This window comes from Apodemus sylvaticus, chromosome 18, assembly GCF_947179515.1.
Source record: "Apodemus sylvaticus chromosome 18, mApoSyl1.1, whole genome shotgun sequence".
NCBI lineage: Eukaryota > Metazoa > Chordata > Mammalia > Rodentia > Muridae > Apodemus > Apodemus sylvaticus.
In genome coordinates this window covers 22,763,334-22,775,914 of record NC_067489.1, presented here as the reverse complement: position 1 = coordinate 22,775,914, position 12,581 = coordinate 22,763,334, and positions in this window count along the sequence as shown.

The window sequence follows — 12,581 nt, the reverse complement described above, 5'->3', positions numbered from 1 at the left end:
ACAAGGGGAGGGCCATAGGGGTCCCCCTCAACCTGAGGAACTGTGTGAAAAGGTTACAGTGCTAGGAAAGTTGAGAACCGATACATTAGATCCATCATTTGTCACCTAAAGTCGTTCTTCTTGAGAGTCCTCATCCAACCTCTCACAGACCCTCATCCTCCTGACTTGGGTGCTGTGGTTTCTCAGGACCAACTGTTGTTGGGTTTTTTTTCAGAGCCACGACCCCACAGAGGGATTTGGAAACCCCAGCTGCTGCCTTTAAACCCAGTTACAGGCTTTCAAGCCATCGCCAGGGTCCCCCTGCCTCGGACCCACTCAGCTTTCAGCCCTCTGGCTTGCTTCTCAGACCCCAGAATTTCGTTTGCATCTTTTGCCTGTCGCCATCTCCTCTTCCCATTAACACTGTGAGTTTCTTTGGTCCTTTATTGTCATTCTAGTGGGTTTCAGAAGGGAAGAGAAATGAGAAACATATGCTCCTCTTTTACTTGAAATTTCTATCTCTTCTAAGTACCAGTGGAAACACTGGAATGTCTAAATCACTCAAATTACATTAGTTGTATTAGTGTGGTAGAATTGTATTTGTTTCTTGTCCCCTATTCTCTGTAAACGCATTTGTTCTTTTTATAATATCTTAATTGCATTTCTCTTGATTCCGTTGTTCTAGTCCTGGGAATTCTCCTAAGGCAAAAAACCAATTATTTGTGCAGGAAGCTTCCACAAGACAGTAGTATCTCACAAAGCATTTAGGCTATTGAGCATTGAAAACAACCAAATTGTCTAATAATGGGAGACTGGCTAAATACATTAGGGTCCATTGGTGTAATGACGTTCTCTGCTGGTCTGGAATTGGTGTTTAGATTAATGATGTGTGAAATGTCCATAATAGCTACAAGTTTAAAGAAGATTATCAAAACCATATGCAGACTATGGTGGGGTCTTTTTTGTGTTTTGTTGTTGTTTTGAGATAGGCTTCTTTTATATGGTCCTTACTGACCTAGAGCTGCCTATGTAGTTGGCCTCAAACTCACAGAGAACTGCCTGCCTCTGCTTCCTGTCTGCTGACCTTAAAAGCATGTGCCACCACACCCAACAAATATGACACCTTTTAAAAAAGTGCATCTGTGTGAGTGCGTTGATGCACATATAAAAATATGGAGATGATTTAGGAATATATTATGGTGCTAATACTAATAACATTATTAACTACTTGTTTAGTAATGCTCTTGTTCTCATGCCCCCTTCTCAGATTATAAGTTTATTCTCACAAAAGTCACATGAGGCCAATGCTACTATTATTTCATTTTTTTATAGATTAAAAAATTATGGCCTAAATAATTCATGTACTTGCTTAAGAAAATATAGAGCCATGATCCTTACCTGGGCCTGCTGATCTCAGAATTGTTCAGTTTAGTACAGTTTAGCTATAATTATTTGAGCAAGAATATATATATATATGTGTGTGTGTGTGTGTGTGTGTGTGTGTGTGTGTGTATGTGTGTATGTGTATATATATATATATCCCCCAAATAAATACAGGGTTTCTCTGCATAGCCTTGGCTGTCCTAGATGAGGCTGTCCTTGAACTCAGAGATCTACCTGCCTCTGCCTCCTGAGTATTGGTATTAAAGGCATGTGCCACCACTGCCTGGTTTATAGACCAAACTGTGAAAAGGTTGGTGGTATTTCAGGTGACCCTTGCTCTGTTTGTGTATTTGGGAAGTGAGGATATAGCAAGGCTTGGAAGACACTGACATTTGCTGCTGACTTTTTCTTTGCAATTAATCACTGGAATCCTGCTGCACTCCCCTCCGGGCAACCTTCCTTTTGGATGGCTGGGATTTAAAGACTCTCTCTAATATGTGTTTACAGACAATACAGTCTTGGGCTTGTCACATACTGTTAGATGACAAGAGATTGGAGGGCACAATGTTTCTACCTTTAAGTCAAATCTTATTAGAAACCAAACTCTGTAATGAGAAATCAGAACAGCGAAAGGCCAAGCAAGGCCTGGTGAGATGCCTCACCGGGTAAAACGCTCACCATGCAAACCTCAACAGCTTGAGTTCATATCCTCAGCACTCAAGCCAGCAGTGTTAGCATCTGTAATCTCCATGTAAGCCAGCAGAGACGGGAGGCAAAGACAGAGAAGCACCAGATGCTCACCGCCATCCAGTCTGATGTACAGAGCACCGAACAAGAGACAGCAACTTGTCTTAGTCAGAGCTTCTATTCCTGCACCAAACATCATGACCAAGAAGCAAGTTGGGGAGGAAAAGATTTATTCAGCTTACACTTCCACATTGCTGTTCATCACTAAAGGAAGTGAGGACTGGAACTCAAGCAGGTCAAGAAGCAGGAGCTGATGCAGAGGCCATGGAGGGATGTTACTTACTGGCTTGCTTCCCCTGACTTGCTCTGCTTGCTTTCTTGTAGAACCCAAGACTACCAGCCCAGGGATGGCACCACCCACAAGGGATCCTCTTCCCTTGATCACTAATTGAGAAAGTGCCCCACAACTGGATCTCATGGAGGCATTTCTCCAAGTGAAGCTCCTTTCTCTGTGATAACTCCAGCCTGCATCAAGTTGACACACAAAACCAGTCAGTACAATAGGCATCTCTGACAAGGTGGCTGGAAGACCCAGACTGAAGGTCAGAACCTCAACATGGGCAGAGTGGCATGTTCCAAACTATAGCATCCCACACAGGCACACACACCAGCACGTATTCATGTGCAGAAGATAAGCAAGGCTAACATCTTTTGAACAAAATTCTGTTGACTTAATTTTCAGAATGTAATGTTTGTCATAGTCGAGGCTGTCCGTGTCTCTCCTTCCTCTTTCGTCTGTGTTTTCCCATTTCACATAGCATGGACTGGTTTATGGCCTCCCCATAAAGTCTCCTGCCCCGATGACTGGTCCTCATCAGCAGTCCTAGATGCTTTCCTGGAATCTGTGTCCTACTCCTCATCGTCACTACAACTGCTGGGGTCCCAGCTGAGTATGACTAAAGGTAATTCCTGATTTATAGAGTGTGCCCCACCCCCCACTCCATCCCCACCCTGTGTTTCCTGAACTGGATCATTAAGGTGCAGCAGGTGTTCAATATTGTTTTGCTATAAAACTAAATGGGCTTAAAGCCTTCAGAGATAATGTATTCCTGTATCAGGGTATTTATGAACGAGTAAAGATATTCTGGTTTGGCCCCAGTCCCGCCTCTCTAAGCTCCGCACGTTAAAACCTTGTTTTTCATTTCTTTACTTTCCCTGATATTCGTCCTGTAATGGTCGCCTCTGATTAATGTCCTTGTGTTCTCTGAGCCCGAGAAAGTGGTTTAGTTTTCCTAGGACATTTTAACAATACTATGATTTACAGAGCGGATTCATTGGAGCCAGGGGGCAATGCAATATAACAAAGCATTTTTCATAGGCAGACTTGAGGCTCCGTAGTTGCCACAAAGGCAGAGCCACAGATAGGAAAAGCTGAAGTGCACACAACTAGAGGGACCAAGGTCAACTCCCTGACAAAACAAAAGGCACAGGCTTCTGAAGGTCACTTTGCCTCATTGGATGCCTAGTAGGGACCTGTTAACCCAGGAAACCCCAAAGGCACTAGAAAAGATGGCAGTGGACGTGGGGCTTCTCCTTCATGGGATTCTAATCGGAGAGTGTAGTGTTGATTTTAGTCATATGGGCTACAGAGAGTGATTGATTGGCACCACTAAGCTTCACTTGCATTGGGCTGAATATAGCATCCCAAATCACTGACTCTTCCATGATCTAGCATTGAAGAGTCAGAATTAGTTCCATGTGACTGACTAGCATGTGCTGGTGACATCGTGCAAGGCAAGTCCCCGCCCCACCATCCCCCACTCCCCCTTTCTCTTTTTCATAGAGCAGATATGCTTTCCATTTCAGAGCTAGTTTTCAAATCATGGAGAGATGTAAAGGGAAGTTCTGCTTGCTAGAACCATTTCCTCTTGAGTGCCTGCTTGGCTGACTGCTCATTACCAACCCAGGGTGCACAGGAACACAGCTTCCTGCAGCCTCGTGTGAGTTATTGGGCAGCTCCCTGCCAGAGAGCTCGATCGTTAGCCCCGGCCGTGGGCAGGAGGCGGCTGCTGACCTTCCAACTAAAAGCCAACCTTCTTCCTGATGCAAGAGGCAGCCACCCGTGGAGTTTTGCTCTGAACGAGACGGATCATGTGTCTGACCAACAGTTTTGTTTATTATTGGTTTTTTCCTTCCTGACAACCCCAGATTCCAAGACTGTTAAAAAAAAAAAAGAAGCAGGATTTAGGGGGTGGATGGAGAGATGGCTCAGCAGTTAAGAGCAGTGGCTGCTTTTCCAAAGAACCAGGTTCAATTCCCAGCACCCACATGGCAGCTCACAACCGTCTGTAACTCTCGTTCCGAGGGATCCTTAGCCCTCACACTGACATGCATGTAATCAAAACAACAATGCACAAAAATAAGAATAAAAAAAGCAGAATTTGAAGGGGGAAGGCTCTACGTCACCCAGTAACTTTTTTTTTTTCTTTTGGGTTTTCAACTGGGTTTCTCTGAAACTCAACAGGTCTTGGCTGTCCTGGAACTCACTCTGTAGTCCAGGCTGGCCTCGAACTCAGAAATCTGCCTGTGTCTGCCTCCCAAGTGCTGGGATTAAAGGCGTGCGCCACCACTGCCGGCTACCCAGTAACTCTCAATTAACTACCATGTGTCTAGAATTAAGCTTGTCCTTTCTCTCATGTCTAGTTGAGGAAACTACACAAGTGTACATAAACTCCCTTTTTTTTTAAAAAAAAAATGGGGTACTGTGCTGGGCTGTTCAACATTGTTCATCAGAAGAACTGAAGTAGTTGAATCCTCCATATGTCAAAATACAAAGCTGTAAATGTAAGGTTTCCTACCTTGTGGATTTAACAGGTCCACATGAAGTGGTATGCCCACCAGAACTTAGTGCAATGGCCCCTGCTTCCTGATAGCCACACTGCTGTGTGGCTCTCACATCCTGCAAGGACGGGGTGATAGGACCCAACAAATACAGCAGGAACCATGGTATTGGCCACATCTGAGATTACATTATAAAGGACACTGAAGCTTCCTATATCCAACCTATAAGGTACTGTGAATGCATACTGGATGCTAAGCAAAGATCAGCCAGCGCCCACCCCAGTGACATCTCTACACCCTCTGACTATCTTCAGCCTCCGCATGTTCTGGTTTCATCCGCCATTTTATTTTATGTGGGACTCTCTGTTTTCCCTGCCCTCTCTGGGGTACTCAGCCAACCCAGCTGCCATGCCAATCTAATACAACAGCCACAGGTAGGGGACGACAAGGAAAGGAACTGAGACTCCCTACTACTGACTGTCCTTGTGCGAAGTCTGGATGTGGATTTTCCTATCCAGCCAAACCTTCAGAAGACTGAATCCCTTGTCAAGAGCTTGACTACAACTTTCCTGAAGGCCTTGGGCCAGAACCACCGGGCAAAGCTGTTCCTCCCTTTCTGACCCTCAAAACCCATTTGAGGGGATTCACAGTGGTGGTTTTAAGCCACTGTGGCTGAGCCAGCCCTACCTCTACTCCGGCCCTCAGCTCCCAGCTGCACGCTGTCCTCCAGGCCCAGCAGAGCCAAAACATCTGGCTGCGGTACTCTTTCATTCAGGATTAAGTTCCTGCCAGCTCTTTCAAAGTCAGCATTGTCAGAACTCAGTGACCGAGCCAGCCTGGGATGCTAGTTTGGGTTCTTTGAAGCCTGAGGTCTTCCTGCCTGAGTTCTCTGAATAATGTCTCTGAGCTCCAACTTGCAGCTTGCTGGTTCAACATGACCTGGGGTCTCCCACGAGGTTCACGACAACCGCCAAGTAGAAAAAAAAGGAAAACACACGAAGCAAACACTCCCATCTTGCCTGTGATAGATAGTGGTCACAGTGCAGCACAAAACGCTCATCTACAGGACTTCCCCGGGCATTGGAAGTTGAGGTAATGGTCCGGATTGGAGTCATGCAGCTTCCTAAAAACTTTACCGGGAAATCCAGCCATTAGCAAAGTCAAGCTCTGACGTTATCAGAGCAAAGCATGTAGGGAAACCCAGTGAGCCGTGGTGAGAGAGAACAGTGGCCCCGTGTCACAGGGACCCTGCCTCATGACTGCTGCATTTACAGCTCCCCGGAAAGCTCCCTTTGCTGCAAAGAAAGGTAACATTCACCTAGTTGTCTACAACAAGGACAGGAGGGGACTGTTTTGGTACCCCACCCTGAGTCATCACACCTAAAGAGAACTATTTTTTCAGCTCTTATCTGGCCTCTTTCCCCACCTGACTTTGGATCCTTATCCGAGTTTGCCTGAATTATAACACTTGCCTTATACCCGGCAATCAGAATTCTTTTTCCAAGACAAAGATCTGATCACACAATAACCTTTACTCAAAAACATTGCCTACTGAATCTAATCTAAGCTCCTGAACATAGTAGCCAGAGGTCTCTTAGTTCTGCTATTGAACAAATCAAAATAAGCTTTATATGCACAGGGCAAAGACATGGCTTGAATTCTGCTACATACTCAGTTCTCTATGCCTGTGTTTTCTCCTTTGTAGAATGAGGTAATAATGCCGGCCTCTTGTAGAGCTTGGCAGGTAGTGGCACACTCCAAATAACTGTTTAACAGCATATATGTTATATATAAGGATATGAGTATATTTTATATGTGATAGTATTACAGTGAGTTTACTATTATTATTATGTGATGCCTTGTGTGCAATCTTGACAACTTTAAAGCACACTCATTCTAGGATCCTACATAGCCCAAATTTCTCTCTTTTTTTCCCCCTTAGGTTAGCTGCAATTGGTTTTTAATTGTTGGTTCATGTTTTCTGACTACACAGCAAAGTTTGGAGGGTTTTTTGTTTTTTAACATGTCCTGACTCAAAGTAAAACATCCTATCCTCAGAGCTCCAGCAGAGAGAATCTTGGCATTTCTGGCATGGTCTGGACCGTGTCTGACATATAAGGTGCTATTAATGTCTAGTGGATGCTAATCAAAAATCAGCCAGCATCTACTCCAGTGATATGTGTAAGCCTGTGACTGACGTCAGTCTATATAGACCCCAGTCTCAGGGCAGTCATTTGTTCTTCTATCCCTGAGGCTTGAGTATCTGCTCTTCCTGCTTGATATTCCCTTCTCATCTCTCCCCATAGAAGCTCCACTGCTGTCCCAAAGCAGGATTACAACTAGTTAATATTGTAGGCTTAGATGTTCCACACTGATCATTAGGGAAATACAAATCAAAGGGAGATATCACCTCACCCCCGTTAGAATTAACGAAACAAGAACAAATGAAACTATAAAATAACAGAAACCAGCCAACAAATAACAAAACCAGGAAATAACAAGCTGGTAAGGGTGTGGGACTTCTCTTTCTGTTCCGGTGGGGGGTGTAAAATACTGCAGGTTATAGCTATGGAAAAATGTTATGGCTGGCCCGTTAACATTTTTTGAAATTTTTTTAAATTAAAAAAAAAAGAGAGAATTACTTTGTGATCTGCGATTCTGCTTCTAGATAGGCACGTCCAGAGTAACTGAAGTGATGTCGGTGTCTTGAAGATGTAGCTAATCTATATGCCTGTGTTCTCAGCCGCAACCATTAAAACAAAACAAAACAAAACAGTGACACATGTATTTGCTAAAGGTGAGTGGATAAGTAAGACATGGGACACACAAAACAATAAAGAGTTACTTGGTCTGAAAAGGGAAGGAAATTCTGGCATATGCTACCACTCGGATGACCCTTGAGGGCATTATGCTAAGCGAAATAGCCCCTCACAAGAAGACAAATATTCTAGGAGTCCATTTGTTTTCAGTACTTGGAGCAGTAAATTCTGTGAAGACACAAAATGAAAGGGTGGTTGCTAGGAGTGAGTTATTGTTTAATGGGTATAGAGCTTCAATTTTGCAAGATGCAAGAGCTCTGTAGACGGATGGTAGTGACGGTTGCGGAATACTATGTACTTAATGCCACTGAACTGTGTAATTAGATGGTTACGATGGCATATTTTATATGGTGTGTGTTTTACCACAATAAAAAAAAATATCCCTTCCCAAGGTCATTCCATGAAACTGGGACTCTGAACGTGTAAAATATGATAAACAATATGGTGAACAGTAAAATATATCATGATAATTTCTATCAATGGAAATCAAATCTTAGACTAATAATCGTGTCTACATCTGTATCCCAGAACTCAGGAGGCTGAAGCAGAAGGAATGCGTGTGAGGCCATCTTGGACTACATAGCGAGCTCGGGATACATTAGCAAGACTGGCCTCAGAACCAAACCAGAACCAACAAGCAAAACAAACCAGGACCTAGCGGACTATCATTTCCGTGTGCTTCCGTTAGGAATGTGGTTCTCAAAATTTGGTGTTGATAAGTTATCATCCAAAAAATTAAAGTACATCTTCCCTGAGCCTTGCTTCCTGAAATTCTGACCAGAAAGTCCAGGGTGGAGCCTGGGAATCTTTTTTTTTTTAAACAAGTTTATATAATCCAAGCAGATTCTGGATAATGTTTCTGGAATGTTCCCATTCAGTGGCTCTCAACCTTCCTAATGCTGTGGTGACCCCAACCATAAAATTATTTCATTGTCACGTCATAACCATAATTTTGCTGTTTTGAATCACAGTGTAAATATATGATATGCAGGCTATCAATATCAGATATGATATGATATGATAGCCTGCATATCATATATGGCATATTTGCATATGATAGCCAGAGGTCACGACCCACAGGTTGAGAACCACCGCATATAATGGCTCTATTTGCCCCTTACCAGAATCCCCTGCCTCTCTTCCTGCATCTGACTTTGCACTGGGAAAAGTTATCCTGTGCAGTACCAGGTCTGCACGTGATGTGTCTCATGTATGCACTTATTCAGTGATTTGCTGGTTCGATAGACCACTTCAAAATGAGGGACATAGCTAGGTATCCCCACTCCTAGTTTGGTGTACTTCAATGTTGCTGAAGACTGCCCAGAACCTGCAGGGTGAGGCTGTGTGGATGAGACTGGCAATTTATCCCCAGAAGTAACTCCAGTCCTGAAATATTAAGAGAGAAAGAACAGGAAAAGAAAGGCAACAACCAAAGCCAGGAAATCACCACGCAGGTCCCCAGCTTTCTGAGTCCTTTAAAGGAGTGATGCAGAAGCCCCCTGCTGAAGAGGCGGCCCGGACAGCCTGGGGCTGGCTAGCCTCTCAGTCACACACAGGGCCTTTTTGTGAGGAAGCCAGAACAGGGAACAGTCCTGGTTGGCAGGGCTGGGCTGAGGAAGTGCAGAAGCCTGGCTCTCAGCCTCCTCTACTTCCCAGATGCCCTGTTTGCTGGCACCGCACTGGTGTTAGTGAAGGAAGTGCGTGCCTTGGGCTCTGGTACCCCAGCCTCAAACATCATGCTTTCCAGGGGTCTCCACCACAGTGCTGCCGCCAGGACAATCAATTGGGCTCTTTCCCCAAAGCCACTTTGCTGTTTCAAGCCAAAAGGTAAAATAAATCCCCCATTGCTGCAGCCTGGGGCTCACAAAGCTACCTGTGGTTCACCCTAATAATGGGTCTGGGAGCCCCCAGGCCTGTCTTAGAGATGATCTACTGAACTGAAAAGACAAAGTTATCCATGAGGGTCACCTGGCAGCCTGACAATCCCAAAGGATGCAAAGCGTCTTCTTTTAACTAGCTCATCAGTGCTAATGTTTGTTCTTTGTTTAGGCCTTACAAGGATTTTCTAGGTAGCCAGAGGCCAGGCCCCTAAGCTGAGGTGGGCAAGCTCTTTCTAGGAGACAGTAAAGGTCACATCTTTCTAGATGACAGTAAAGGTACGGCAGTCTTTAAAACCATCAGGAGCTGGGTATGCTGACGCATTCTGGGACTAGGAAAGCTGTGGCAGAATCAATGCAAGACCAGCTGAGCGACACAGAAAGATTGTCACAAACTAACCCACCACTATCAAGGAGACTCCTTGTGTGCCACTGGTTCCTCAACCTATTCACCAAGAGCCCAGACAGAGGAATGAGCTATGTACCCCCACGGGAGGAACCGTCAGGTTGTGGTTAATCATCTCTAGTGTTCCCGGAGATGTATACACATCTTAATGCTTAATCATAGCACTAGAGTGGTACCAAGACCGATGTCCCAAGTTATAGCAGAAGAAACTGAGGCATAGGAAAATGGCGGAGCTGCAACTCAATCCCTGTTTTTTGGGTCCCTATCCCAGAATGCCTTCCGTGTTTTTTTGTTTGTTTGTTTGTTTGTTTGTTTTTTGTTTGTTTTGGTTTTTTGTTTTGTTTTGGTTTTGAGACAGGGTTTCTCTGTGTAGCCCTGGCTGTCCTGGAACTCACTTTGTAGACCAGGCTGGTCTCGAACTCAGAAATCCTCCTGCCTCTGCCTCCCAAGTGCTGGGATTAAAGGCATGCGCCACCCCTGCCTTCCATGTGTTTTTGACTCTAATCTACCTCTTTACCTCACTTTTTTGGGACTTAGTTTGCTTTACTATCCAACCAGCTCTCTTGCCTTCCCTGATAATCATAGCACAGGTGGAAATGCTAACAGCAGTGTAATACCAGTGTCACCGAGTGTCACGGAGAAAGGTCAACCTTAGAATTATGCCGCATAAGCAGTAACTGAGTCATTCGAACCCCTGACAGAGAAAAGACAATGTGGAAAACCCATCAACCTGAAGGCTGCCTTTGGCACCTACGCTACTCCATACATGGCAAGTTTTAACCCTTCCTTTCTGGCGGGCTTCCCAGCCCCAGTACAAAATCGGTTTAAATCTTTAAATAAGTAAGAAGATGGATGTGTGGAAGAAGACATGACTTCAAGGGACACTTTCATTAACCTGACGTTAAGAAAAATATCGGAACCAACATTGGGGTCTAAAAAAGCAGCCTCGACGATTTTCCCCAGTGGTTCTACATCTGGTGAGCGGGTGAGGATGTGACAATGCTCTCCGCCAAACTGGAAGAGGTCCCTGGAAACAAGGTTAGACCACAGATTGCTGGAGCATTAGGGCTGGCCAGGACCACGCGCTCCCAGCCAGCTTGAGAACTGCTGTAGGAAAATACTGTGCAATACATCCTGACAGAAATGTTTCTGTCCCTGACGTCTTTCTGGGGCTGCGCCCTGGTTAGCGGCCCAGTGTGGACCACAGCCCTCCACTGTGAGGTTTGTTCTTGTATAATGAAGTTGGGTGGAACACCTCTTGACACCTAAGGAAACAGGGATTGGAAAGTGCAGGCTCCTTTGCCAACTTTGCTTCAAATGCGGCCATTGTGCTGAGGGTAGAATTGTGGCCCCGCTAGAGCCAGGATGAAGAACCACTCTGTTTCGTAGTCCGAGCCAAGCCCGCACCGCCATACCCCATTCCGATGGATGCCTGGGAAGAGTGAAGAGGCCCTTCTTCAAAAAGTCCCTAGCTTCTGTCCAAGATTTTAGACCTTGGACGGGGAAACAGAGAGGAACTGAAAACAAATTCAATTGAAAATTTTAAGAGCATCTTGTGACGAGTTGCTCCAAGGTCAGGAAAAACTCCCAAGAAATCGGTTGTACGTGATTCAGAGCCACAGGGATTAAATTTCCCATTAAATATACACCAGATTGGAAATTAAAGGGAAAAGTGCCTGGGACAAGACATGTTTGGGTTTCTGTCAAACACCGAGCCTGTGGAAAGCTGTTTAGAAGGCAGGATGTGGCTTTCCGATGCTTCCTCTCTTGTCTGGCCTTTTGTTTATGAATGTCCCATGCTCGGGCCCGTTCTGTATTCTGGGAACGGCAGAATCCCTCTTCCGGTAGGAACTTCAGTTCACCAGCTACGATCATTTTTTCAGGAGTTTGGAAATCTCCACATGTTTAGTCCATTGGCTCTCAAAACTTTGGTCTCCCATCCTACAGAGGAGAATTGGTCGCAGGAAAGACGCCACAAACCACTAAATCTAACCCCGTGCCTCAGATGAGATCAAGACTCCAAATATTGGTCAGCTCCGTAAAGACCCCTGAGAGGGACTCGCCTCCGTGATAGCTTCATCCTTACTCAGTCTCCTCTGTGGATCATGACGAACCCCTAGCCACAAAAGCTCCGACTGCCTCTTGCCCCCCTTCCGACCCCCTCCATCATCCTATTCTCCCCTGTAGTCCTCCCACCTGCGCTTCTCTCCTCTCTCCTCTCCGCCGCTTTCTGCCTGTCTTCCAGGACCAATTCTTTCTTCACTTTTTGGGGCGCTAGGGGTTGAATCCAGGGCCTCAAACACGCTAACCGTTAGTTACATGTCCCGTCTTCAGTTTCTCCGGGCACACCCATTAGTGGTTATTTAGGTCAGGGCTTGTCAGTAGTAAATACATCTCTTACTTTAGAAAATACCTATATTTTACCCTCTGTGGTAAATGGTAGTTTCTCTGAGCTTGAGGTTGATGGTAACTGTCCCCCTGCACTCTGACGACATTTCATTTTCTCCGCTGCCCTCCTGTGAAGTCACTGGGAGAATTCTGGCTACACGCCCAATTCTCCCGCATTTGCAGGCAATCGGCCCCACCCCT